The 25,841-nt window shown below is 31.4% G+C and overlaps 1 protein-coding gene across 3 annotated transcripts in view; it reads left to right on the top strand.

Annotated features, from left to right (window-relative positions):
- LOC145673403 (uncharacterized) overlaps positions 1-25,841 on the top strand; it is a 501,393-nt gene that overhangs the window by 189,251 nt on the left and 286,301 nt on the right. The window lies entirely within an intron of this gene.

Here is a 25,841-nt window from a genome sequence, read left to right as displayed (position 1 = left end):
AAAAGACCTAAAAAATAACCTTAAAAATCTTTTAAATTAGTACTTTCGTAACATATACAACCAGAATTTTAGGAATGATCCGAAAAATGGATCTAAAGCTTGCGATATTGGCCAAGAATTAAACTAATGAGCCAAAAATATGCATCAAAAGATTGCGATCCTGGTCACAATAGCCACAAAATTTTTGAACGGCCCCTAAATCGAGTTTTCGTATTTTCTACGGAATAAGTACATCATACTGAGTTAAGTGATAATTTGGGTTTGGCATCACTACATGTAGTTCTCCAGATATAAGACGCACAAGAACATTTTTGATTGAAATATATTGAATCTTTAGATCCGAAAAAGAAGAAAAATTTTTGTGAGGGCCAATAAAGAAATGAGGCTAATACTAAAAGTACTGTGTACGATAGACTACAGCGCAACGCTTACCGTTAGACAAATGTAAGTTCCATTTCTTTTTTTAATCATTGTTTTGTTTTTAAGTTTATTTTATAAAAGCATTCCGTTTAAAAGGTTTTCTTTTAAAATTAAGGTTTATATTTGGAACGTGTTATGACCTCTTAAACCAATGGAAGAACAGCGACGAAATGGATCTGGTTTCATAAATACTCGTACTTTCATATTTCCTCGTCCTTGTAAGAGCAAAATCAAATTAAACTGAAGCACGATTTGCTATTACACAACAGGTTTATTCACCAGATTGGATTACACCATGTTTCCACTTTTCCCTGAAGTTTCGGTTATTTTGTATAAATGAATTTAGAGTATGAGTGAAGGAATATTTTGCTAGCCTAGATGAATTTAATTTCCGTGATTGCATGTTCTAGTTTTTTTTTTTTTTTTTAAATATCCAAGCTACATTTCCTGTGTCGTTACATGATCTATTTGATATCTTCAAATATATTTTGAGAATTAATCATATTTTTCTCTGTTGCTCGTTGAATTAAGTGTTGTCAGTTACAAGAGAATTTTATCTCTAGAAATTGCCCAGTCCTTCTCTTGTACTACTACTTTCGCCTAAACCACATCTAGCTTTGACAGTATTTCCTTAGTCCTTCCTTCATTACTGCATTAAAATCTTCCATTACGAATACGCACCAATCCCTTTTTCTTCTGCGTATGATTTCCTTTATCAGCAGTTCTATCAGCAACAAATTCTACTTTTAGTACTTTATCTTTCTAGCGCTTGCTCAGACAACTCCTCGTCTCATTACTTGAGCAAACATTCTAGTTTCTTAGGTGCATTTCGCCAGCCCCCCCACCTTGGAGTTTCGAAAAAAAAAAAACCTATGCCAATCGTTTGTGCTACGTTTGTGCCGGAATGTACCGCAAAAATTTTCGTTTGTATCACTTCCGGTACGAAGTTATAATAGTTTTAAAGTGGAGGGGCTGGGGAAACGGCAGCCCCCCCACCTAGGAATTTCGAAACGAAACCTATGGCAATCGTTTGTGCTACGTTTGTGCCGGAATGTACCGCAAAAATTTTCGTTTGTACCACTTCCGGTACGAAGTTATAAGGGTTTTAAAGTGGGGGGGGGGGGCTTTTGAATTTGCACAATATTGTCCTGTCAATCTTCACAAACTCATACCAAATGTAGATTATTTTGATTAATTTCTTCCTTAAGATTTTCCAAGCTTCTTCCTGTAATATAGTACATACGTTCCATTTCCCTTAGCTCTTGCGTACGTTTTGTTAACCAGCGATCTTTCCCATATTTTCCCTCTCATCCAATAGTCCTTCCCAAGACATCTTCCTCGTGGAAATCTGGATAGGAGGATGTTTTACTTCCGGAGTATCCGAGAAGTTCTCCATCTCTAGGTTTCAGAATTACAAAGAGCAATATCCGTATAATTTAAGTTTATTTATTTAGTATAAATGCTATAATTTAGTACTTACACATACGAACTATGTATCCAGTGAGACTGTACATATTCTATCGTGCTGTATATATTGATCTACAGTATGCATCTCCATGTCCTGTTCGACGTGTTGCGGAGATGTGAGGTAGTAGAGGGTAAATGTTCCTTCTGAGTCACTTTTCCTTTTCAAGCTTTTTATGTATAACACTACATAAATATATAGCGCAAGAGTATACGCCACTGCATCGCTAATGTCCTTTTAGTAAATACACAGTTCACCATTGTGTATGCATAAGTTTGTAGGAGTTTCACATTATAAATTAGTTTTCATGGCTTACCTCTACATACCATTGATAACATAAATTGCTCAATATTTTCTATTGAAAAGTATTTTGGAGAAAGAAATACAACAAATTCTACCTTATAGCTCTCAACGCACGAAAGACATCCTCAGCGCCGCCAATCGAGCGATTTTGTGAACAAGCGATAGCAAGGACATCCGCGCTCTTCCCAACTATATAGATACTCTTTGTTTTATAGCTGCACCTGTTAGCGGTTTGCTTGATGAGAGCATACATATATGTTTCCTTTCTATTCGGTCTCTCAAACAACCTGCTACAGTCATCAAACCCACATACATATACAGAACGTTAGTGAAGACCGAATAGAAAGGACCTTGTTTGTTTCTTTTCTTTTTGTATTCATATCTTATGTGGTTGAGATGTGTAATTCCTGTAATGTAACGTTTTTGAAGCATTCCAGTTTTCATCTAAGAAAAGAACTTTTCAAAATGTAATGTAACGCATCACATAACGGGATAAAGTCTGCGTTGCCAACTCATAATTTTTATCAAACCGTTCCTTGGATAGGCTTTTATGATATCCATAAAAACTTACATCTAAGACTTTAACTATTTCTCCTCTATGTTATAATGACCCCATGGTAAGGTATTTTTAATCTACACAACTTAATGCCAATATACTTATATCTAGCTAAAACTATAACTAACTTATATCTACTTCTCTTCTATCCCATAATGTCCCCAAGCTAAAGTATTTATACCAACCTTTAGTATATATCTTTTATCATCACTCGGATCTAACGCTAACTTATTAAAATGAAATGAAATGAAATCTTTCAGTTTTATGCTCCTCGGTTATGCCGGTTAGGCTAGAGGAGAAGGTCTTTATGAAATGAACGAAATAATGGAAAAAAGAAAGTGTTAGGAAACGGGAGAACCCGAGAAAATCCACGAGCACGGTGTTTGTCCACCAGAAAGTCCACACGGCGCAAGCTGGGATCGAAGCAGGGACCCCAAGCAGCGGAGTTGAACGCTCTACCACTGAGCCACCGCGCCCCGCTAACTTATTAATACCTATAGTATACAGGGTGTTTCAAAACAACACCGACAACGTTTGGGAGGTGATTCCTGGCACCAAGATAAGCCAAAAGTGTAGACCAACCAGAGTTCACAAATGTTTCATTTCGGAGTTACAGGCTGCCGAAAACGTAAAAAAAAAAGAACTTTGAAAGTCCATAACTCAAAAACTATGGGGTCTACCGTAGTCGGGTCGAGACTTTACTAAGGAACTAACATGTGCTCTATCCAAAAATACACGCTTCAGAATCCTGCAGTAATTCCGCAACAATTTTTATAGAGATAGTTAGTGAGTACTTCAGATTGTATGCCCGTAACCAAACTTCCTGTACAAAAATAGTTACGTAAGTACCTTAGGATTCTGAAACGTGTATTTTTGGATAGAGCACATGTTAGTTCTTTGGTAGTCTTGACCGAACTACATTAGGTCCCATAGTTTTGGAGCTATGGACCTTTAAAGTTCATTTTTTAATGTTTTCGGCGGCCTATAACTCCGAAAGGAAGCACTTGTGCACCCAGGCTGCTCTATAGTTTTTGTTTTATTTTGGTGTCAGAAATCACCTCCAAAATGTTGTCTTTGTTGTTTTAAAACACCGTGTATACATCATGCTTATAACTACGAATAAGGCTTATATTTTTATATGTTTTTATATTATCAATTAGAGTTTTCCTATAATAATCAAACTTCAACTCTTTCGCTACTACACATTTAGTTATTCCTTTCGCTCTTTTTTCTTTATTTTCTATTTTAAAAGCATACATCTTAGATCGTAATCCAATAAATTCAGTCATCATTTTACCATTATTTTGATTTTTCATTTTTACTAATACTTTTTTTGTTTATTAGTGGTATTCCATATTTATTGTTCTTTTCGAATTCGCTTGTATCAAATAGATCAACCATTTCTTTGAAGTCTTTGTAGAAGTCATATGTTTCGATTTCATATAAAAAACTATTAGTATCCATGTAACATAAATCCATATCGATTCCATTTTTAGGTTTTGTCGTCTTGTAATGGAAATCGTACATTAATCGTACATTAACACTAGAAGCATCAGAGGGGTCATTTTGACCCTTCTGAACTATTAATTTGTTTTAATTTCATAAGTTATGGAAATGTGGCTACTAGATATCATGACTTTTAATCACTCTACCAATACTCTAACTTAATCATATTTTGACACTTTAGAATATTTATTTAGACTATATATTTTACATTTTACCTAGAAGCCTCACAGGGGTCATTTTGACCCTCATGCCTACAATGCGAATTTTTACAATTGCAAACATAATGATACATATTTTTATATACTAATTACTATTACTTTTGCGAATGATATAATTCACTATATGTATGTTCTAGGGGGTTGGTTTTAGTGTAGTGCATGATGAGTGCTCAGAAAAAACTTTCATCGGAAGAAATACTACAAGGAATACAGTAGTCGGAAGAAATACAGGCTATTGATAGAATCGACTCTGATGGTGACTGTAGTGATAGAAGTGACGATGAATACATTGGTGATATCAGCATTGATGAAATGTCAAATGGTGAAAGTGTTTCTGCGAGTATTGAAGAATTTAGTGACCGTGGAAGATGGATGCTGAAAATTTTGAATTATCCAGAAATCAGACTGTTTGGGTCGAACAAAACTGTTCAAGTGTTCGTGGAAGGGCTAAACATCATAACGTGTTACGTAAAACTCCAAGTCCAACCCCATATGCTTTTTGGCATGTCGATGGCACAGTTTCTACTTCTTTCAGACTTATAATAGATGAACCTGTTATGCGACATATAAAGAAGTGTGCAGAAGTCAAAGCTAAAAGAGTTTTGAAGGACCCAACTTGGTCAGTTTCACTTCAAGAATTAGATGCCTTTATAGGGTTGTTATATTTTCGCGATGCTTTAGGAATGAAGGCGATTAGCATAAAGAGCCTTTGGTCAAAGAAATGGGGACCACGAGTTTTCAGTGATACAATGCCAATAAAAAGATTTAGAGAAATCATGCAGTTTCTGAGATTCGATATAAAAAGTACTAGGATGGAAAAGTATCAATCTGGCAAGTTTTGTATGATTTCCAAGGTTTGGAAAGCTTTTATTGGAAACTCTCAAAAGTGCTACAATCCAGAACCTTATTGTACGGTGGATGAACAACTGTTTCCAATGAAGACGCGGTGCAAATTCATACAGTTCATGAGCAACAAACCAGAGAAATATGGCGTAAAATTCTGGATGTTAGTGGAAGTGGAACACATATACATATCAAATGGCTTCCCATATTTAGAAAAGGTTGATGAACGACCAGGAAACACACAGATTGGTGAATTTGTTGTACAGAAGCTTGTGTGACATTTCGCAGAATCCGGAAGGGAATGTCACATGTGACAACTTTTTCACATCCCTACGCCTCGCTCCTGATCTCAAGAAAAATAACATTAGTTTGGTATGAACTATCCGTAATAACAGAAGAGTAGTTCTAGATTCAGTAAAAACAAAAGTCGAGGGAAAGGACCTATATAGTACAACTGTACTGAAGACTGAAGATGATAGCACACTCGCAGCATATAATTTTAAGAAGAACAAAAGTGTCCTTCTTTTGAGTAACCTTCCTCTTATGTTGACATCGATATCAGCAATAAGAAGAAAAAGCCTGAAACAATTTTATTTTACAATAAGCAAAAGGTTGAGTTGATGTAATCGACTAGATAGAAGTATTCCGTGAAAGTTGCGAGTAGAACATGGCCATTACAAATTTTCTATAACACCCTTTATTTGGCAGCTATAAATGCTTTCGTCCTTTACAAGATGGTAACGAGTAAAAAAATCACTCGCCATCAATTTCTTTTAGCATTAGGAGAGGAGCTGTGTTCAGAAGTGAAGTCACTAAAGGAGGACAGTTAATACCAAACAGCGTGTACTTGAATTGCTTCAAACAACCAAGCGGAAGAGATGTCAAGTTGCTGAATGCAATGGAAACAAGACACAAGATCAATGTTTCCACTGTAAGAGGCACTTCTGTGGCTCCTGTACAAAGATCACCAGAAAGTACGTTGTTTGTTCAAAATGTGATGAGTAGGCATGTAGATGTGAACGTTATAAAACATGCCCTCTTTGCAAAGAAGTTCATGTTTTAATTCATTTGTTATTATATTTTATTCTAATTCCTATTGTGTATCATGTTTGAAGGGAACTAAGAAATTTTACAGTAAAAATACGTAGTGTTAATTATATTTGCTATATTATGTAACTTCACTTTAAGTAACTTTATAGATTAAGAAACTTATAATAATAAAGTTATTTATTAAGAACAATAATACATGTAAAATAAAGAAAGAAAATAATGAAATTTGAATCTATAATTAATAAAAACCCAACAATGAAACCAAAAGTATAAAAAAGTTAAGAGTAGTACCGCATAATGTGTATATTTTTAAGCAGGGGTCAAAATGACCCCTTTGATGCTTCTAGTATAAGCAAGATTATGATGCTCCTAGTGTTAATACGCTCATTCCAACATATATCGGTTTATTGAATTTTAATTTCTCTTTCTTCATACGTGTCGCACACAAATCTTCAGTAAAACTTGTTCTGTAATCAAAGTTTAGTTTCGCTATTAATTTCTCTACTTTCTTCGGATCACATTCTAAGGTAATACATGGTCTCTTTCTAATATTTTCCATCGTCTTTCCGAATACGCTATTATTCATTAGTTTGTAAAAGCCCTTATGGAAATCATTCTTAGCTTTCGTTCTCATATTAGTATTTAAATATATATAGTTCTTTAACCAATTTCATTGTTTGAACTCTAATACACTATAAATCTTTTTCAATCTGATCCAAAGTTACATACAAAGTTTTAAATTTCTATAGTGAATAATGTATCTTTCTTTGCTATAAAGTGTGGTTAATATTTTTGATTGTTTTGATCCTGATGGGCATATATTTTTTGGAGTTAATGGTAGATCTGAGTGCTTATGCAATTACTTTGGATATTCTAAATCAGCTTCTAGTACATAACCTATCTCACAATCACCTGGAATATTCATGATATGTATGTAAGGATTAACCCATTTAAAATCTTTATAGGCCATTTTTGACTCATATCCAACCGTATAAATTATTTGCATCTAACTATTCTAGATACTTTGAACATTCTTTCTTGTTATAGTTTTCCATATATTTGTTGTTTGCTTTTACATATCTTTTACTACATTGTGAGATTTCACCTCGTATACCCTTCTCTATCATTAATATCTTATCATAATCCATAAAATTTCTAGACTAATTTTTGTCATCTTTAACATTGAATCTCACTATACGCCAGGAGCAGTGAAATATGAAGCAGGATCTAAACCATAAGCTTTTATACATACATCTATAGTTTTCAAACACATCTGCTGATATTAACACATCCGTTTTGTTATAAAGTTCGCTATATTCAACAAGGTTTTTAATATTGAATAATTGTCAAATCCTTTTCGCACGTTCATACTCCTGATTACTAATATGAGGTTGGGTAAGCTTATTAATTAACATTTTTTGGAGGTGGTTTCTCTTCAAATCATTCAATTGAGTCAATATAATCATACGATACGAAATCTAATCTTTTTGCATTACGAAATCTAATAAATCATTGGGAATAAATTTTGATGTTTCCCTATATTGTTCTTTTGTAAGGTTATTTACTAATTCTGCTAAACTCTTTGACGTAAACCTAAATGAATCTAGAAATCGTAAATGGATCCCATTCTTTATATAAATCTTCAAGTATTTCCAGTATGTTATATATATTTCCTCGTTATTTACAATTAGTTTTATCTCATTCGTATCGTAAGCAAGCTCTTTAACAAACAGATGAGCATCATAACTACTTAAGTTATCAATAAATATTGGAATAAAATGAGGTGTTTTATAGTTCAAATTACAATAGCTGTGAGATGCATCTCTACACGTTCCAGTTAAATGATCATGATTTATTACTTTTGCTTTATTTTTATTTATCTTATACAAACATTTTCTTAACTCATATTTCCATTCTTCTATTTTGTTGCTCATATCATCATTATCTTTGTAGAACAGTATCTTCTTTGTGCATGTATTTCTTTGTTTTGCAACTGCTGGTGGTAAATCACTTAAGTTCCTCTCACATAGATGACAAGCGTCTGAGCTGTTGTATATATATCTTCTTCAACTTCAGTTAGAATATTCATTTGAACTTGATGATTGTATATCTTGTTTATTTCGATTGCTTTTTTTGTAACATTTCATCAAATACTTTCGCAGCTTCTAGACCAGTATAATTAATAGGGCTCTTATAATATTCATTTGAGTACTCAATATAGTAACGGAAACTCAATGGAACATGCTTCTGGTATTTTGCTGTTTTAGAACAATTCTGTTCTTTTTCCATTCTACATAATGAAAATTCAAAATCAGCATATTTTGCAAATAGAACTCTTAAAGATCGATTATAATTTTGAAATTGTATTTGATTGTCATATGGCTTCGAAAGTTCTATTCTATCAGCCTCATGTTCTTTACAATATAGATCATGTTGTAATTGCTCCAAATTTCTAAAATGTTTTGTTTAACACCCATCGCAGAAGTATAACTTCTCATGATGTTTTGTTTCTTGACTTCTTATTAATCTTGATAAGTCTTCTATCTGGCAATAATGATTATTTTTAATCTTTTATATATAATAGATTAACATGTATTTTTTGCTTATGTTTCGTGATTTCAAGTGGATATATATTATATATCTTATCATAACTATAAACATTAATTGAAATGGTACTTCTCTTTTCGAACTTTACTATGTCGTTTAATTGTATAGGGAATTGAATACTATCACAACACTTATTTTCTAATTCTTTAACAAGTTGTTTATAGATGGAAGGTCTTTGCGGATGTGATTCACGGTCTATAGGTTTATAAGTAACTTCCCACAGAATATAAGAAATATTTATTGTCTTTATTTTGAACATTATTGTCTTTATTTCAAACATTACTGCTTTCTTATATTTGATTGGATCAGGAAGTTCAATAGAGGAAGCAGCTCTTATTGGTACATATTAGTTTAGTCTGATTTGTAAATGTTTAATTTGGAGCAATGTCCATATTGATTCTCTACCTTGAAATTCTTCTATTTCTCTACGAAGATTTTGTTTAGCATGTTATATGTGTTCATCTAGGTCAGTTCTAATATTCTCTCATTTGACGTTTTCTAATTAAAATCTTGTACTTTTTTCTTTAATATGGTCCAAATGAAAACAAGATTAACTTTAACAGGATGGAATTTTGCTATTCTTTGATTTAGTTAATATCAACTCTTCCACTTGGATTTAAACATTTTATTGGGTCTTTATATCCACCTATGTGGTTGACCTTAATAGTTTGTAATATCTTTTAAGATGCTGTTTCTTCTCCTTCTACTTTAATAGGTATGTGTGCCGGTTTAGTTTCTTCAAATACTTTTTCTTCAAATGGGAATAGTTTTAAAGCTTTCTTTTTAACTAATCTTTAAGGTTTTCGTTTCTCAAATATCTCTTTTTCAAATGGGAATGTTTGGAATAATTTCAATCTGTTTTGTTTGTTTGCATACTTTTTAATAGACCATCTTCCCACTTTTTAATAATATCAATATGTTCTGCTTTCGTTAATTGGGAATGACCTCTTATTCATTTCTTTTTACATATATTCCTTAACTCTACTACAGTATGTTTAACTAAAGACTTCATCTTCTTGGTTTGTCCTTGCAAATTTTGGTTTGATTTCATTTTTTGTTATATCATTCTTAACACTACAATTAAAACAATCAATAAGTTCTGCTTTCAATAGTCGGGAATAACCTGTTATTCCTTTCCCTTTACATATACTCCTTAACTCTACCACAGTATGTTTAAACAAATATTTCTTCTTGTTTTTTCCTTGCAAATTTTGATCTGATTTCACTTTTTGTTGTATCGTTCTTAACACTACTATTATTACTTAAACTCATCTTTTTGTTTTGTTCTTGCAAATTTTGATTTGATTTCATTTTTCTTAGATCTATCCATCTTAATTATTATAGAGCGACTTCTATGAAATTATCTCATAAAAGTAATAAAGAATTACATTTTAAACTATATTCTTAAGAATCTACCTTATCATCACCCTGTACAGACACGTTTTCTTTATCAATATCCCAATTTGATTCTAGTGTATCTCTTTTTTGTGCTGCATTTTCTTTTTCCTTTAACTCCATTTCTTTTAACAACATTTCATTTTCTTTTAATAATATTTGTTTTTCTAGTATTCCTGCTACATATTTAAGATTTTTATGAATAAAATTAAGTTTATCATGTATTGAGTCAGTGTTTTTCCATATTTATTATATAGAAAATCTTTAAAATTAAAATTAACTATAATTTTAAAAAAATCATAATCGAACATGTCACTTGCTAAACAAGTTTTATCTCTTACACCTGTATTCAAACGTGTGTATTATTATTTAGATGATGATGAAAATGATGATTTTTAATTAATACTGACTATGATCCAGGTGATATTTATTATAACCCAGATGATTATCATAATTTAGGTGATAATGTTGTAAGAGTTAATTTTGATAATCCTGATTTGATTAATTTTTGCATTGCTATTGGTCTGTTAGATCATTTATTTAAAAAGGCTGTTAAGAAAAATAACGAACGCCTTGCACAAAATATTATTCAGAAGCTTATTATGAATTTGTCAGATGAAATATTTGGTACACTAATAGACAAGCAAAGGGTACAATAATAGATAAGCAAAGAATGATATAACAAAAAATGAAGGTTTTACTGAAAATATGACAGAAGATTTTATACGTAAATACAAGGATAAGATCAATTGGGAAGACTTAACATGCGACTTATCAGAAGATTTCATAAGAGAGTTTGCAGATAGAGTTAACTGGTTGACTATAACATGGAATGCGTTACCAGAAGATTTCATAACAGAGTTTGCTGATAAGATTGACTGGAAGATTATGTCAAACAAAAATTATCAGAAGATTTTATTAGAGAGTTTGCAGATAAAGTTAACTGGAATGATACATCGTGGTTTCAAACTTTGAGAACTTTGTAAGAGATTATGCTGATAGAGTATACTGGATAGGAATTTCGCCGAGACAACGTTTATCAAAAGCTTTTGTTTTAGAATTTAAACATAAGATTCCTAACGAGCTTCTATTTTTATAATGGCACTATTTCGATTAGAGGAGATATTAATCTGATTTTAGCAGGAGCAGATCTGCTCTACATAGTTTCTTAGACATGGTGTTTCACAGTTCACCTGATGATTTGAAACCGCCAGAACCTTTCTTTGTCAAATTCTGTTACTTCTTCAATTGGTAATGATGCATGTTTTATTAAAACTAACTGTGCAATCCGCTGAAATCTCTTAAGAATAGTTTCGCTATAAGGAAAAAAGTTAAAATATCTAAGCATTGCGTTAACTCCAAATAGTTCACAAATAGACCATATTGTTGACGTTATTTTCTTAATTACCACCATAACTTCTCCGTGATGTCGACTAACTATAACACCTACACATACATCTTTATCTTCTTTTAAACTCAAACTGGATCTAGAATAGATGTTCTCAAAGTATCCTTTCAGTATGTCTATCTTAATTCCAGTTTTAAGTAGATGAGTATGCCCAGGTTTTATTCTTACAGTTTAAGAAATAGAGACCATAGCCAGCATAATCTTTTACCATGACTCTAGGGACTATACTATTTGCATTTAAACAAACAACTTTGAGAGACATGATACAATATTCACTTTGATAAGATAATTCGTAAAAGATTTGATTTTTGTAACCTTATATATAAAGAATGAAATGATTTGTATTTTTACATACAGATGAATTGTAATCGAATATGGTAGATGCTAAACACGTTTTATCTCTTAAGCCTGTATTTGATCGTGTGTGTTACTTTTTAGATCATGCTAAAGTTGATGATGACCTATATGATATTCTAAATGTTGGGGGATGACCCATATGATGATGGATATTATGCTAAAGTTGATGATAGCCCATATGATGATCTAATTAACTTCTGCATTTCTATTGAAAGTTAGATCATTAATTTAAAAAAAACGTTGTTAAACAGAATGATGTACTCCTTATAAAACGTATTATTAAGAAATATATTATGAAATTATCAGATGAAATATTAGATACGCTAACTGTTGATCAATGGTTTCATTTACATATTCAAACCCTTACAATAGATTTTATAAATGAAGATAAAATTCATTGGAAAAACAGAGACTTAGAAGATTTTGAGCTTTTGTTTCCTTATAATAGTGTATTAGTTCTTTAAAGTTTTTGTTTTCTAACCCATGTTTAATCTCTTTACCGCCATCTTTACATAACTTTATAGAGTTTAAATATCATGTACTTTTATCTATAATCAATTTAAAATCACCATACCAATAATCATCTTTAATTTGTTCGTGGCAAATATCATTTAAACTAAGAGAACTGTCCATAGTACTCTCATTTTTCATGAAGGAAATAGTTTTATTTCATTTCTATGGGACATAGACTCTCCATCATCAGTATTTTCCTTTTAACTTCAAATCTTTTAACATTTCAATTAACTCATCATTTTTATTTCTTCTATAATTTCTTTGGTAGTATTTAATTCACATTTAAAAAATTCACCTGTATATTTAAATTCATCTATTTCGTCATGTATCGATGATTCTAATTTCTTAGCACTAAATGTCTTATAAGTTCCTTGATAATAAAACTACTCAAAGTCAAGCCCAAACTCATTAAATTGACCTAGACGTTGTTCAAGATTTTTTGTATAACCACTTTATACATACTCCTTTCTTTATGATGCTTAGTAGTTGGTATATAAACATAACCTGATGATTTTTTCTTTTTTTAAATGTCCATCTCTTTATTTCTTGAAGTAAACATGTGAGAACGTGTAAACCAGATCTAATATTGTTTACCTTGTTACCTCCTGGTTTTATCATGTATATTATTACACTTGGTCTTAATTTTTCTTATAATATTCTATCGGTTCTTTAGACTGTTTATTTTCCAGCCAATTATCAAACCTTCTACCACCACTGTTACACAGTTTAGTAGTGTTAAATAGCCTGTACTTTTATCTATAATCAATCTAAAATAACCATACCAATAATTATCTTTAATATGTTCATACCAAAAATCGTTTAAACTATCCATAATTATCATATTTTTGATGAATAAAATAGTTTCATTTTATTTTATGGGTGTCGCTCTTAGAAGGTGTACCTGGTGATCCGAAACAACTACTTTTACCAAATGTTTATTTTTTGAACTGACCGGCCATTAGAACGGTGGCCGGAATTCCAACCACCACTTTTTTGGTTATAATCTCTTTAGATTGCAAATGAAAATAACTCTTAATGATTTCCATCCTCGGTTTTCCGATGCTCGAAATACATGCCACCACAGAATCTTAGAAAACTTTTATTAATAATAATCATAAAAATATAAAACATACTAAAATTGAACTACATTATCTCTATCTACCCAACTATTAGGGTTATCACCAAACCCTAGCCATTTAACATATACTTTATTACCTTTCTCACGCAATACTTTTTCAACAAGGTGCTCATCTTTATATTTAGTTTTTAATAATTCTCTTTTTATATCCTCGTTATTCAAATCTTTTATTCTGTATATTGGCGGATTTTATGTAATATCCTCTTTAATAACAAATACTTCTGTTGACCAGTTAGGTGTATATCCTTTCTCAAACGAACCTTTAGATTTACTTATACAAACGTAATCATTAATTTTATAATTATGTTCAACACGTTTATATTCTTATAGATTTTCTCTACTATTATTTGCTCATTCTTTTTATTTACTTCTACAATCTTTATACTAATTGTTCTATTTACTTTATTATTATACTCATTAACTAATATTGGTAATATCTCCATCCATTTATAATTTCCGTGAGTAGTAAGCTTGTTCCACATATTTTGCTTAAGAGTTCTGTTGAAGCGTTCTATGATGGAAGCCTTTTTATCACTATAAGTTGAGTAATGATGATATTCCTTCATCAATTCTTTAAAGTCTTTGTTATAAAATTCTTTTCCATGATCAGTTTGCAACGTAGTAGAATTTCTAACTTTTAATACTGATTCAGACGCTTCTGCAACCTTCTTCCCACTCTTCTCTTTAACAGGAACAGCAAACGCATATTTCGAGAACACATCAATAATCACTAGTAAATATTTATAGCCTTTGTTGAATTTGCAAATCTGTTTTAATACTCCACTATCCATTTCTACAAGATCAGCTTGCCAAATATCATCTATACCTTTTATAACAACACTTAGCCTAGGAAAATTTTCTGTAGGTTTGTGAATTTCGTCTATAATGTCTTCTCTAACACCTTAACCTTCTTGTAGTCAACCTTTTCTTTTTAACGAATTGAGTTTTATTAATTCCGCATACAGAACGAACACACTTCTTAATATATCTTATATTCTTTGTTTGCTCTATTCTAATGGTATCTTTCTTTATATCTGTTGATTTCTTACCCTTAACAAGATACACCATCATTACTATTAATTATATAGAAAATCATTTAAGTTCTCTTTCTATATACAATATAACAAATAGCAATTGTCCTTCCACAGCAGCGCTCTCTTTTTGTTTAATCGTAATTATATTATCTTTGTTAAAGCTGAAATGTAAATATCACCTAAATATACAATTAGGTGGAATTTACCAGGATATGATTCTATATGCAGTGTTTACCATTATATAGAAATTTGTAACTATTAGATAGATTGAATATTCTAAAAATGGAATGTTTAACACCTTTACTTCTCAATGGATATAATAAACGTATAGTTTCCTTCTTCCTTGCGTCTTTGTTTGATGTTTGGAAATTTTCTTTAGTAGAAAATTTGTTTAACGCTGAGTTAAGTTGAAGTAATGTTACAGCATCATCATCTAAAATTGCATCACGAAAATAACTTAGATGTCAATTTCCGAAGATTATAAATCTCTCTCTTAACGAAATTCTAAATTTAGTTGATAATTCTTATTTTAGATCTAATTCATCGTTCTTTATGCATGTGTCTTGTAATGTTTTAATGCATCTTCAAACTTCTTTCTATCACTTTCTAATTGATTATTTGTTGGCTCAAGTTGTCCCAAAGTTACTACATGTTGTTGATCAATACCATCAGTTACATTAACGAGTCTTTTATTTTTGAATTCAACCCACGATTCATTATTTGTTGCAAAGGTTTTCTGAAGTTCATTTTTAAAAGCTTCATGACTTGCATAGCACTGTTTACGATTTTTCCTCTTATGTGTTTATCATATTCTTTTCTCTTAACAAAATTCTGTAGTAGCTATTCACTAATGTTAACATCACGTTTCTTATTTATGATATTACCAAAGATGCCCATTATTTATTATATAGAAAATGGTAATTCCCAACCTAACCAACATGCTTCTCGAAACATGTTTTCAATACAATGTCAGTTTTTTCATTTTTAAACTTAATATCAATATCTATATAACTTTTTCTGAATAGCTAATACAAGACATGCTTTATATTTAAAAAGTCGCTTCTTTTACCATAATAAAGTTCTCAAAAGTTGTAATATAATTCTTCAAATTCATATTCAAGCCTGTCTCTCGCATGTTGTAAAAAGTGTATTAAAGAAATATCATCATAATATTTTGAGTATGTTTCTTTAGTATTTTAGTATAACTTGCACTGATATTTGATCTTTCGGTATATTTTTAAATTCTTCGTCTAAATTGTAAACAACTCTTTTGGAATAACTCTATGTTGTAAAGCTTATAAAGGAGATAATTGTAACTTAAATTTTTTATAGTATTATACCATGGTTTTCTCATACTAGCACTATAATAAGCATTTGTTCCCTCATCTATAGAGTTTGAGCCATGATGATTAGCTATCCATTTTCTTTTCTAATCGTGTATGGTAATTATGGGATATAACTTCTTCAACTCTTCATCTGGATATAAAAACTTTGGAATAAGTATTTTCTATAAATCGTGAACGTGATATATATTATTTCTATCATTTAAATCTATTTTACTAATATTCCACAATACTTAAAATACTTATCGTATCATACCAACTAAGTTTATGCCCATGTTTCTTAAAATAATCTTTAACTCTATTATGTGTATCTTCCATATTTATTTCAAACAAACTTTTATGAAAACATTCATAAAACCATTAAAATAACTTTTTATTCATTTATATTATATACCATTAAAATATATTTTTATTCATTTCTACGTCGCTGAAAGAATACCCATCGCTTAATAATTATATAACCTTAACACATAAATGTACAAAAATAACAAAATTAAAATCTTGTATTTGTTCATCATTATAAAATAAATTTTGATTTTCAGGATATTGTATTAACGGTGTAGGTGGTACTCCTCCCTAAGAATCTAAGTACTTAACATCATTATCTTTCCAATCACATATCAAATGTGTGCCAATGTTTTTTGATTTATCTAAATTAAAAACACCATTCTCTTTAGATATTCTAGGTAGTTCATCACTCATAAACACTCCTCGAAAATGTTTTATTTTAATTATTTCACCAACTTCTCTATGGCGAAGTTGGTTAATAGTTTTAGTTATCTGACTTTCTAGCATCACCTTGTTTTGCTTCCATCGCTCTTGTTCTTCTAATTCCTGCTTATTCTTTTTCGCATCAATAACAGTTTTAGCTATAGCGGCTGATCCTGCTGCTAAAAAACCTAAAGTTCTGATTGCTACGAGAATAGCTGGTATCGCTAATATAAATCCACCAACGTGTTGTTTAGTTGAACTCTTTATCTTTTTCATTTGCATTGTGGTTAGAGTTAAATTCATATATTTTCCTTCTTTCATCTTCTTAGTTTTATCATTTACTTGTTTCTTTGTTAATATATGATTAATTTTAAATTCTCGAGTTCATTTTGAGGAATAGAAAACGTGCAACATGTAATAGTACATATCCTTCCTATTTATTTAATAGAAAACCTTTGTTTGTAAAAGTATGGTTGTTGTTGCTCCACCAAAATCAAATAAAGTATCATTCTCATCTGTTAAAGTTATTTGAAAATTCATAGATCTTGGGATTCTTGTTAAATGAAAAAATAAAAGATAAGTGTGTTCATATATGATACTATGTTTAAACTCAGCATTTGTTTTAAATGTTGCTCTTAGTCCTGTTTCTCTGTGAGTATAATCACTACCTTTAACGATCATGCCACAAGCTACATTACAGTGAACATTAATTGTATCGAAAGGATGAAACTTTGTAACTTACTTCCAATATGTGTTTCGTTCTTTGCTAATACTGGTAAACGCTCAAATCCAAGAACAGTATTTAAATTTCTTATTACAAAATCACAGTCGCCTGTTTCAATTTTTATTCTATTTCTTATCTGATCTGTTAATGTTATATTTACAGATTGAGATTTTAAGTAATCGTTAAGGCTTTTTAAACTGTATTGTCCGCCTGGTATAAGTACTCGTTTATTTTCACACACACACACACACACACACACACACACACACACACACACACACACACACACATATATATATATATATATATATAAATATATATATATATATATATATATATATCTGTATATATATCTGTATATATATATATTTAACTAGTGTATTATCTGACACATTTGGAGTTAAATAAGGACTATAAAATACAGCTAGTTATTCATTATTACTATCTAATTTATAATGTTTATTTTGCAAAATAGAAGATCCCTAGTTAACTTGAACACCATAGCCATTAATTATGTAATAAATTAATGATTTTGATTTACTTAAATTATTCGAAGAGGAAAGGTGATCAAATTAATAGAAGATATCATTCGAGAATTAGAACATAGGTTAAGAAGAAGAAGAAGAAATTACGTTATGTTAAATATGCGTCTACAACAACTGGTTTTGTTAATAAGTTTATCTCTGTAACGGTTTTATTCACTATAACATCTTTAACTACAAAAAGTGCATTTATTACAGGGTTGTCTTCTGAACTTAATATTAGTAAGAAGAAGAATTTTGAGTCACTTTAGCGTTCGTACGCGGTACTGATATTGAGCTAACATTTCTATTTGTCCGAGGGTTACCCTTTTTGTTGTAAAACTCAACATGTGACAGATTTAATACTGTTTGTTCCTTGCGGCTGGGCAAATACTGAATATAAAACTTCATGTTAGGATGTCTTTGAGTGTCGTTAATAGTTATAGACTGTAACCCTATACCGTACGTGTAACGCTGAATGAAATCTAATCCTAGAACCATTTTCTCGTCTAATTGAGACTGTAATTAATGCCACATTTAACCATAAACGACGCGATCTTCGACCATAAGTTCCAACTTGAAAACTTAACCGAACCACTGGGAGTGGTTGAGTTAACTTATCCCCAAATGTGCGCAAACGAATAGTGGCACGTATTCGCTTAGGAATTGGAAAATTTTGAGGAATCATTTCTTCAGCCAAAACAGAGATTTGGGAACCAGTCTCTAATAATGCATCTACTTTTTTATTAAAAATTCGAATTGGAATCTTAGGTAATCTTTGATCACACAAATTCATTCGAGCTCTTTTCACTTCAATTGGCCTACCATCTCTCCCGATTTCACATTTATATGTCCACATTCCTTTAACAAACGAATTGTTTTTAGCACCCATATAAGGTTTTACATGATGTGGTCTTAATTTTCTACATTTTCTCTTCATTTCCCGATGAGATTCAGTATAAATGTCAGCTAAATACAATAATCGCAACACATGGATAGCTTGATCTATGGTTGCTACTTCCTTTAATACTAAGGCCTGGACATCATTTGAAGGCAACGCTTTATACAATAGACGTAACAACTCTCTCTTTCCCATTTCAGGTCTTACGAATTTCCAGTCTCGTATTAAAGTATACGCAAAGTTATCAGGAGGCAAACGAGGAGGGAGTCGTTTTCTCATTAATTTCTGTTCAAGCTGTCCTTGATATAAATCGTCAGGAAATGCTCGAGAAATCATTTGCTTTAATTCCCGAAGCTGTAAATGTTGAATGGCACCTTTATGACATAAGAACCAATCAAGGGCCGAGTTTTCAAGACAGGCCACTAAATATATACACTGCTCCTGGCCATCCCAATTAAGGGCACGTGCTATGGTCTGATATTCATCAAGGAATCTAGTAAGAGATTCTTTAGGGCTTCCTTTAAATTTCGGCAATTTCAATACCGGGACACTGGCTACTCGATCTTCTGCTTCTTCCCGTGCACTTGGTTCATTACAATTTTGTCTATTTTCTAATTGGGGTCCTTTCGGAGGGGATAAATTAACATTTATTGTCTTATTCTCGTCCAAGGGTAATGAATCCTCTGAGGGAGTCTACATTTCGTGATTATCTAAAATTTCTTGCCTAATATTCTTATATAACAGTAGTGCAAGTGGGTTATCGGCAGTGGGGGAATATTTCACTGGAGTAGGGTGAGAAGCAATTTGCGGATATTTAGGAAAACTTAAATTCTCAGTACAAGGTTCTTTATTTACAAAATCCTTGAGTTCTTTACATGAGTCATATGAGAAAGGACTTGGTGTTAGTACGTCACATGCAGTCCCCTCCTGATAGAGCTCCTTCTTTCCCAGTTGTTTAATTTCGTCATGGGAATCATATTTACTTGACTCAGTTGGTGAAGTTTCTGGGAGTTTAAATTTCAAGGGTTCTTCCACGTGAGGTGGTCTTTCAAATGGAAAATAAACTTCTTCATCCGTGTCCGCTTTTGGAGCAATTACATGCTGCTGTTCTTCTTTCTTTAAAGGTGTTGACGCTAACTTAGGGTCAAACTCAAAATCACTCGTGATAATGCCAGGAGATTCCTCAGAGGAACTAACTGCACCTTTTTTAGAAGGGTTAGTCAGTTGTTCTGGCTTAAGGAAAATTGTTCGTTTCGCGACCACTGGTTTATATTGTGTACTGTCCAAAGGAGTCAAGGATGGCATTTTATTACAAGTTTCATCAAATTTAGCCAAATTTTCTTTATAACGCTGCGTTTGTGTTATCGGTTGCCTATCCACAGGATCTGGTAAACTATACTGCTGTGGATGATTTATCCGCGGTTCAAGTAAAGTAGGCGAACTGGCTACTGGGAAACTGGCTTGCTGCACGGGCAGGTCTGTTGCTTCTTTTGCCAGGGGACATACTTCGGAGCGCAAGGCCTGCGTGAGCGCGGCTTTCTGAGCAAGAGTTTTTCTGCAATATTTGCAACTTGCTTCATCCGATTTTGCAATATAACAAGCATGAAATTTTGGTGGGGATTTCTTAGGTTTGAAAAAGGGGAACCAATGGGAAGTCATTTCGAATTACTGTTTTCACAATTTTTTTGTTTTGTCTAAGCAGAAAAAAATAATAAGGGGTATTTCACTATGAGCTATATAATCATATCACTAATTGCCATTAGAATCCACTATAACACAATTGCAGCAATGCGACAACTTACAGAATTTACTTAAATTATCATGCACTATGAACAAAATACCAAAACATAACATAAGACACAGCATAGAAAAGGAAAGATGTCATAGCAGAACCACAAAATGTTTCGTCCTGAAAAACGAAAAAAGAAGAAAAGCTTTGGACGAGCCCCAATTTGTGACGATGTGCAGGTCTTTTTCTGTTTACTTAGCTCGTTAGTTTCCACATTTTATTGAGAACTGCTCACGCTATATCTTGGCGGGTGTCACGAAAGAAGTACACTTAAATTACACCATGCTTTTCATGGGAAAAGAGTGGTTTAATCTAGGGGAATAACAACAATATTTATAAAAAAGTAAGTTTATTATATAATTAAAATGGTAATGTACAACAACATTTAATTTAGTGATTCAACAAGAGTAATTTGGTTTCTGATAGTTCATTTGATAGTTTGATACCTTAATATCGATTGATTAACAGGCTAGATATTCAAATATTTAAGTTAGAAGAAATGGAAGATGAAATACGAATATGCGACTTCAGTCCTCAATCTTGATAGTTTTTCGATAGGCTGAATAATCATTTTATAGTACTACATGACATCTCTTTACTTAAAATTAATATAGCGACAAGTGCTTGTACATATTTTGTATTAGGAGTCTTCTAACACTTTGCAACTTGTTCAGAGTCCCGAATGTCTGAACTTCGATGCTCCTAATCTCCGCGTCTGTGTCGAATCAATCCTTGAGACCTTGAGGTCCCTCTTTATTATTTTTCGAGGGACACACCCAAACCTCATATCAGTCAGTACATCCGTTTTATCATCTCCACAAATATGGAAACTTCATTGCTCTTTTGCATTCTGATTGGCTCGTAGAGACGGCCGCACCCAGAATACGTGGCGTGACACACATGTACACACGTGTACTGTCACAGCCGGAAGAATTCAATAGCATGATTTCTAGATCTATCCATAGATTCTTAACTATTTAACCGATTTCCGCTTATTAATGGCGTCACGTTGTCAAAATCATGATTAATGTATCCTGTTTGATGATTATGAGTAATCTTCGACAAGTAAACTTCCTACAAAATTGCGCAGCAATAGCAACATCAGTCACCTTCAGAAAGTTTTACGTATTTCCTTTCTCTGTTACTAGCTTGCAGCAAGGCAAGAGAGAAAAAATGTCTTTTAAAATTCATATTAATTCAAAATTACCTTTTTCAATTCCTTCAATAAAGAGCAATGTAACCATATTTTTGAACTCAGCGTCACAATATATGAGAGTTCTGTAGAGGAAGATGGATTCCTAGTAACTAAAGAGATAGGACAAATGGGAAAACAAATTAAACATGAAGTAGAAGAAGTAGAGCTTTAGTAACTCATTTGGTAACATGCAAGGAGATATTATGCCAAGAGAAATGCTGACGTGTTTGGAAGAAGAAGGTGTTAAAATAATAAATATGACATTGTAAAATAAGAAATAGAATAGGTAGGTGGTAAATTAATAAACGAAATAGGAAATTCCAATGTCCAAGTTAATGATGATGATTTAGTAATTAATGGCAAAAGCTATAAAGGAACAGAAGGTTTATGGGAGCTGTAACAACGAATACTATAAAAATTGAAGAGTATGATAAGGGTGTTTTTAAAAATTATGAAGAAATAATAATATCAGATAAAGCGTTTAAAAATTATGATACAAATAGTAAAAAAGTTACGTCTAGTAGAAGTGCAAAATACAAAAATATTATAAAACCTATTTGGGAGACAGAGATTAAACTAAACTTAGCTCTAACTTTTAAATCTAAGTTGGGAGAAGGAATTAAGCAATATACTGAACTGCCTAAAATATATTTAGATGGATGATGTTCAAAAGTTAATAAATAGAGTAATTGTTACAGATGGAGAAGAAAAAGCTGGCAGTAATAATTTTTACAATGAGAAAGTAGGTATAGTAAGTATGATTAATAAGAATCTTTCAGAATTTATTCCTAACGATCCAAAAGGTATAGGTTATTTGATAAAGATATTAAAGAGATTGCCACCAAGATTTTGGAATGATGAGAAATTTGGTAAGGAGTAGGTAAATTATTTGATTAATAAACTCTTATTTGAATTACGTATTCGTGGATTTTCGTACTGTGGTCCGGGAACTAGGCTACAAGAAAGATTAGAAAGCGAAGATAAAGATATTAACCCATTAGATGAGGGTTGTAGATAACACGATATATACTACAGAGATAATAGACATACAGCTTCAAGACATATTTCTCATAAAGAATTAGAACATCAAGCTTGGAAAAGAATATTTAGTGAAGATTCATCAATTGGTGAAGGACTCCCAGCTTTTGTAGTTGGTACTGCTGTGAATACTGTAATTTTCTTTAAAACATTTTCTTTATAATAAATAATATGGAGAGTATTGAGAGTTACAAGTTAGAAAATTTTACAGCACATAGAACATAATAATTTGAATGAACCGAACAAAGATATTGAAATTGATTTTGATGTACGAGGTGCATTTATTCATCGTCACAGAGCAGACTGTTTTATGAAATTTGAAGTTGTAGGTGCTCAAGAAGGAGGAACATTTGGAGATAATGATACAATAAAACTTGTAAATAATTGCTTCCCACTTCTTTTCTTGTAAGCATAGTAATAGTAATTATAGATAGGATTAGAAAGCAAATTGAAATTAGAAAGCATAGTAATTATAGATAGGATTGATCTACCTGAAATAACATCTACAGCTATCGGAACTTTAAAGAATTCTAAACCAGAAGTTGGGTACTTAAAACAAGCAGGTTTCAAAACGGATAATAAACTTGGATTAAGAAAAGATTTTACAGTTTTATATCCGCTAAGATAATCACAGGCTTTTTAAGTGATTATAAAGAGGTTAAGAGGAAAGGTGGATTGAGAACATCATTTATGAAAGCTACTAATAATAATGGTTTTATATAAATGGACATAACCGGGTGCAGCAGCGCCTCATGATGGTAAGATAACGATAGAGAGTATGGAGAAAAGAATGCGAATTGTAGAGGATAAACCAAATTACGAAATTAAGTTAAATATTTTTAAAAAACCTAAAATTATATTTTCGTTTCACACTTATCAATGTGTACAAAAGAAGGTAGAAGGTTCTTTCTTGGAATTTGATATACAGTAACTACTCAATTTAACTCTAGACAATTGGTATGTCTGATTTTGTAAATGTAACTTTACAAACTGATACAAGCAATAAACAGACTGCAGATTCTAGTACGTTTGATCATTTTAAAGTTGATTCTGTATCTGAAAAATGGTAGAGAAGAGGTCTTTTCAAAAGAAAATAGAAATTTAGATATTGCTAAAAGTGGTTATTTTAAGATGTATGAAGATTGTACTGCATTTAAGAGAATTACTTGTGGAAATACAGAAATGTACTACAATCCAGATGAATTCATTAAAAATAGACAAACGTATGTGATTAATTGTAGTAAGAGAAAGAACGTATCTATAAATAAGAGAACTAATATAAAAATAGTAGTAGATTTTGTAGAAGCTGTGGATAATAATACAATTAGTTATGCGATTTTAATTGGTCAAGAGAACTTTACTAATAATCCTAAAAATGAGAAAGTAGTTGAATAGTTTTAGATTAGATTAAATTAAGTTTGTTTTAGATTTAGTTTTTTTGAACTTTTATGAGTATATTTTTCATAAAAAATGTTATGATATATCACATAAGTTCAGATAAAGATTTTTTATTAAATAAATATGGCAGAACACATTGAACTTTTAAATAAGCTTGGGAACCTATAAAAAAACAGTTATAGGTTTATGAGAATTAGAGTTAGACTTAGAATATCAAATTCTAAAAATGGACAAAATAAACACTAACCGGTAGAAGTATTTTAGTTGAGTCTGAAAACTTTAAGGTATTCGTTCCACCTAGATTTACGAAACACTTAACTGATAAAATTATAAGTGATATAGTTAAAGATGGATTAAAGCTTAAATATACTGGGATATAAGATAATTACCCAACCGTTGAATTCTGTGTTTGAGTCAAGGATTTTCTATATAATAAATAAGAAATGCCATCCTATTTAAAGAAGAAAAATGATATTGTTGTTTTAAGACTTGTAAAATTTCAAGATTCAAAAAAGGTAAAGCTTACGAAATATTATGGAAATTGATTCAAACAAAATACACAGGTGAAAGAGTTTTAGTAAATTTAGATGGGAATATAAAACATTACTGCCACAAATATATAATGAAGTTACATTCAAGTGCTAAAACATATGAAAAATATAAACTATTTTTGCATTATGATGGTATGAAGCAGTTAAATAATGGCTATTCTATGCATCAAATATTCTTCAAAAATGAACCATTAAAAATGAACTTCTTAGAAAATCTACAAGGGGAAAATGAGTTATTTGTATGAAACCTCAGAAGAAATTTATTTTTACCAACACATTTAACGTAATCATCAAGAAGGTTCGGGACCATACTGAGATCGTATTTGATTCAAATTTCTGCTTATTTTCTTTAACCTAAGACCAATGGACTGAGTTTAAGAAGTCATTGTTTGACATAGAGAAAGAGATAAGCAGGTGATCTCTATCAGTACTATCACTATCTCTATTTCTTTAGAGCACTATCAGTATCCAAACTTGTAATCATGTAAACACATAATATATACAATTTAGGAAGTAAGTTTCTATGGTCATCCTAAAAGCTATTTTGTCAGCGTCTGTATAGGTATTTTTTTGCTAGGTTTTCTTTTAGTAAATTAGTTGGTATGCCATTAGATAAGTCAGAGAAAGATGTTATGTATTATGTTTTGCGTACGCGTTGTGGTTCTATTCTAGTTCCCGACTTAAACGAGTCTTACAACTTACTCCTGGTGAAATTTTTTGGTTGGCTCGATAGAAGATTTTCGAAATACACAGTATAGGGTTTCTAATTTATTACAAAAAAGAAATATTCGGCCGTGGGGTTGAAGATAAGTAGATATAAGTTAGTTATAGTTCTTACGAGGAAACCTATCCAAGTG

The sequence above is a fragment of the Thermobia domestica genome, chromosome 16 (genome assembly GCF_964235325.1).
Source record: "Thermobia domestica chromosome 16, izTheDome1.hap1.1, whole genome shotgun sequence".
In the NCBI taxonomy this organism is placed as follows: Eukaryota; Metazoa; Arthropoda; class Insecta; order Zygentoma; family Lepismatidae; genus Thermobia; species Thermobia domestica.
The sequence above is the reverse complement of the archived record's forward strand: the minus strand, read 5'-3'. Positions and strand labels throughout refer to the sequence as shown.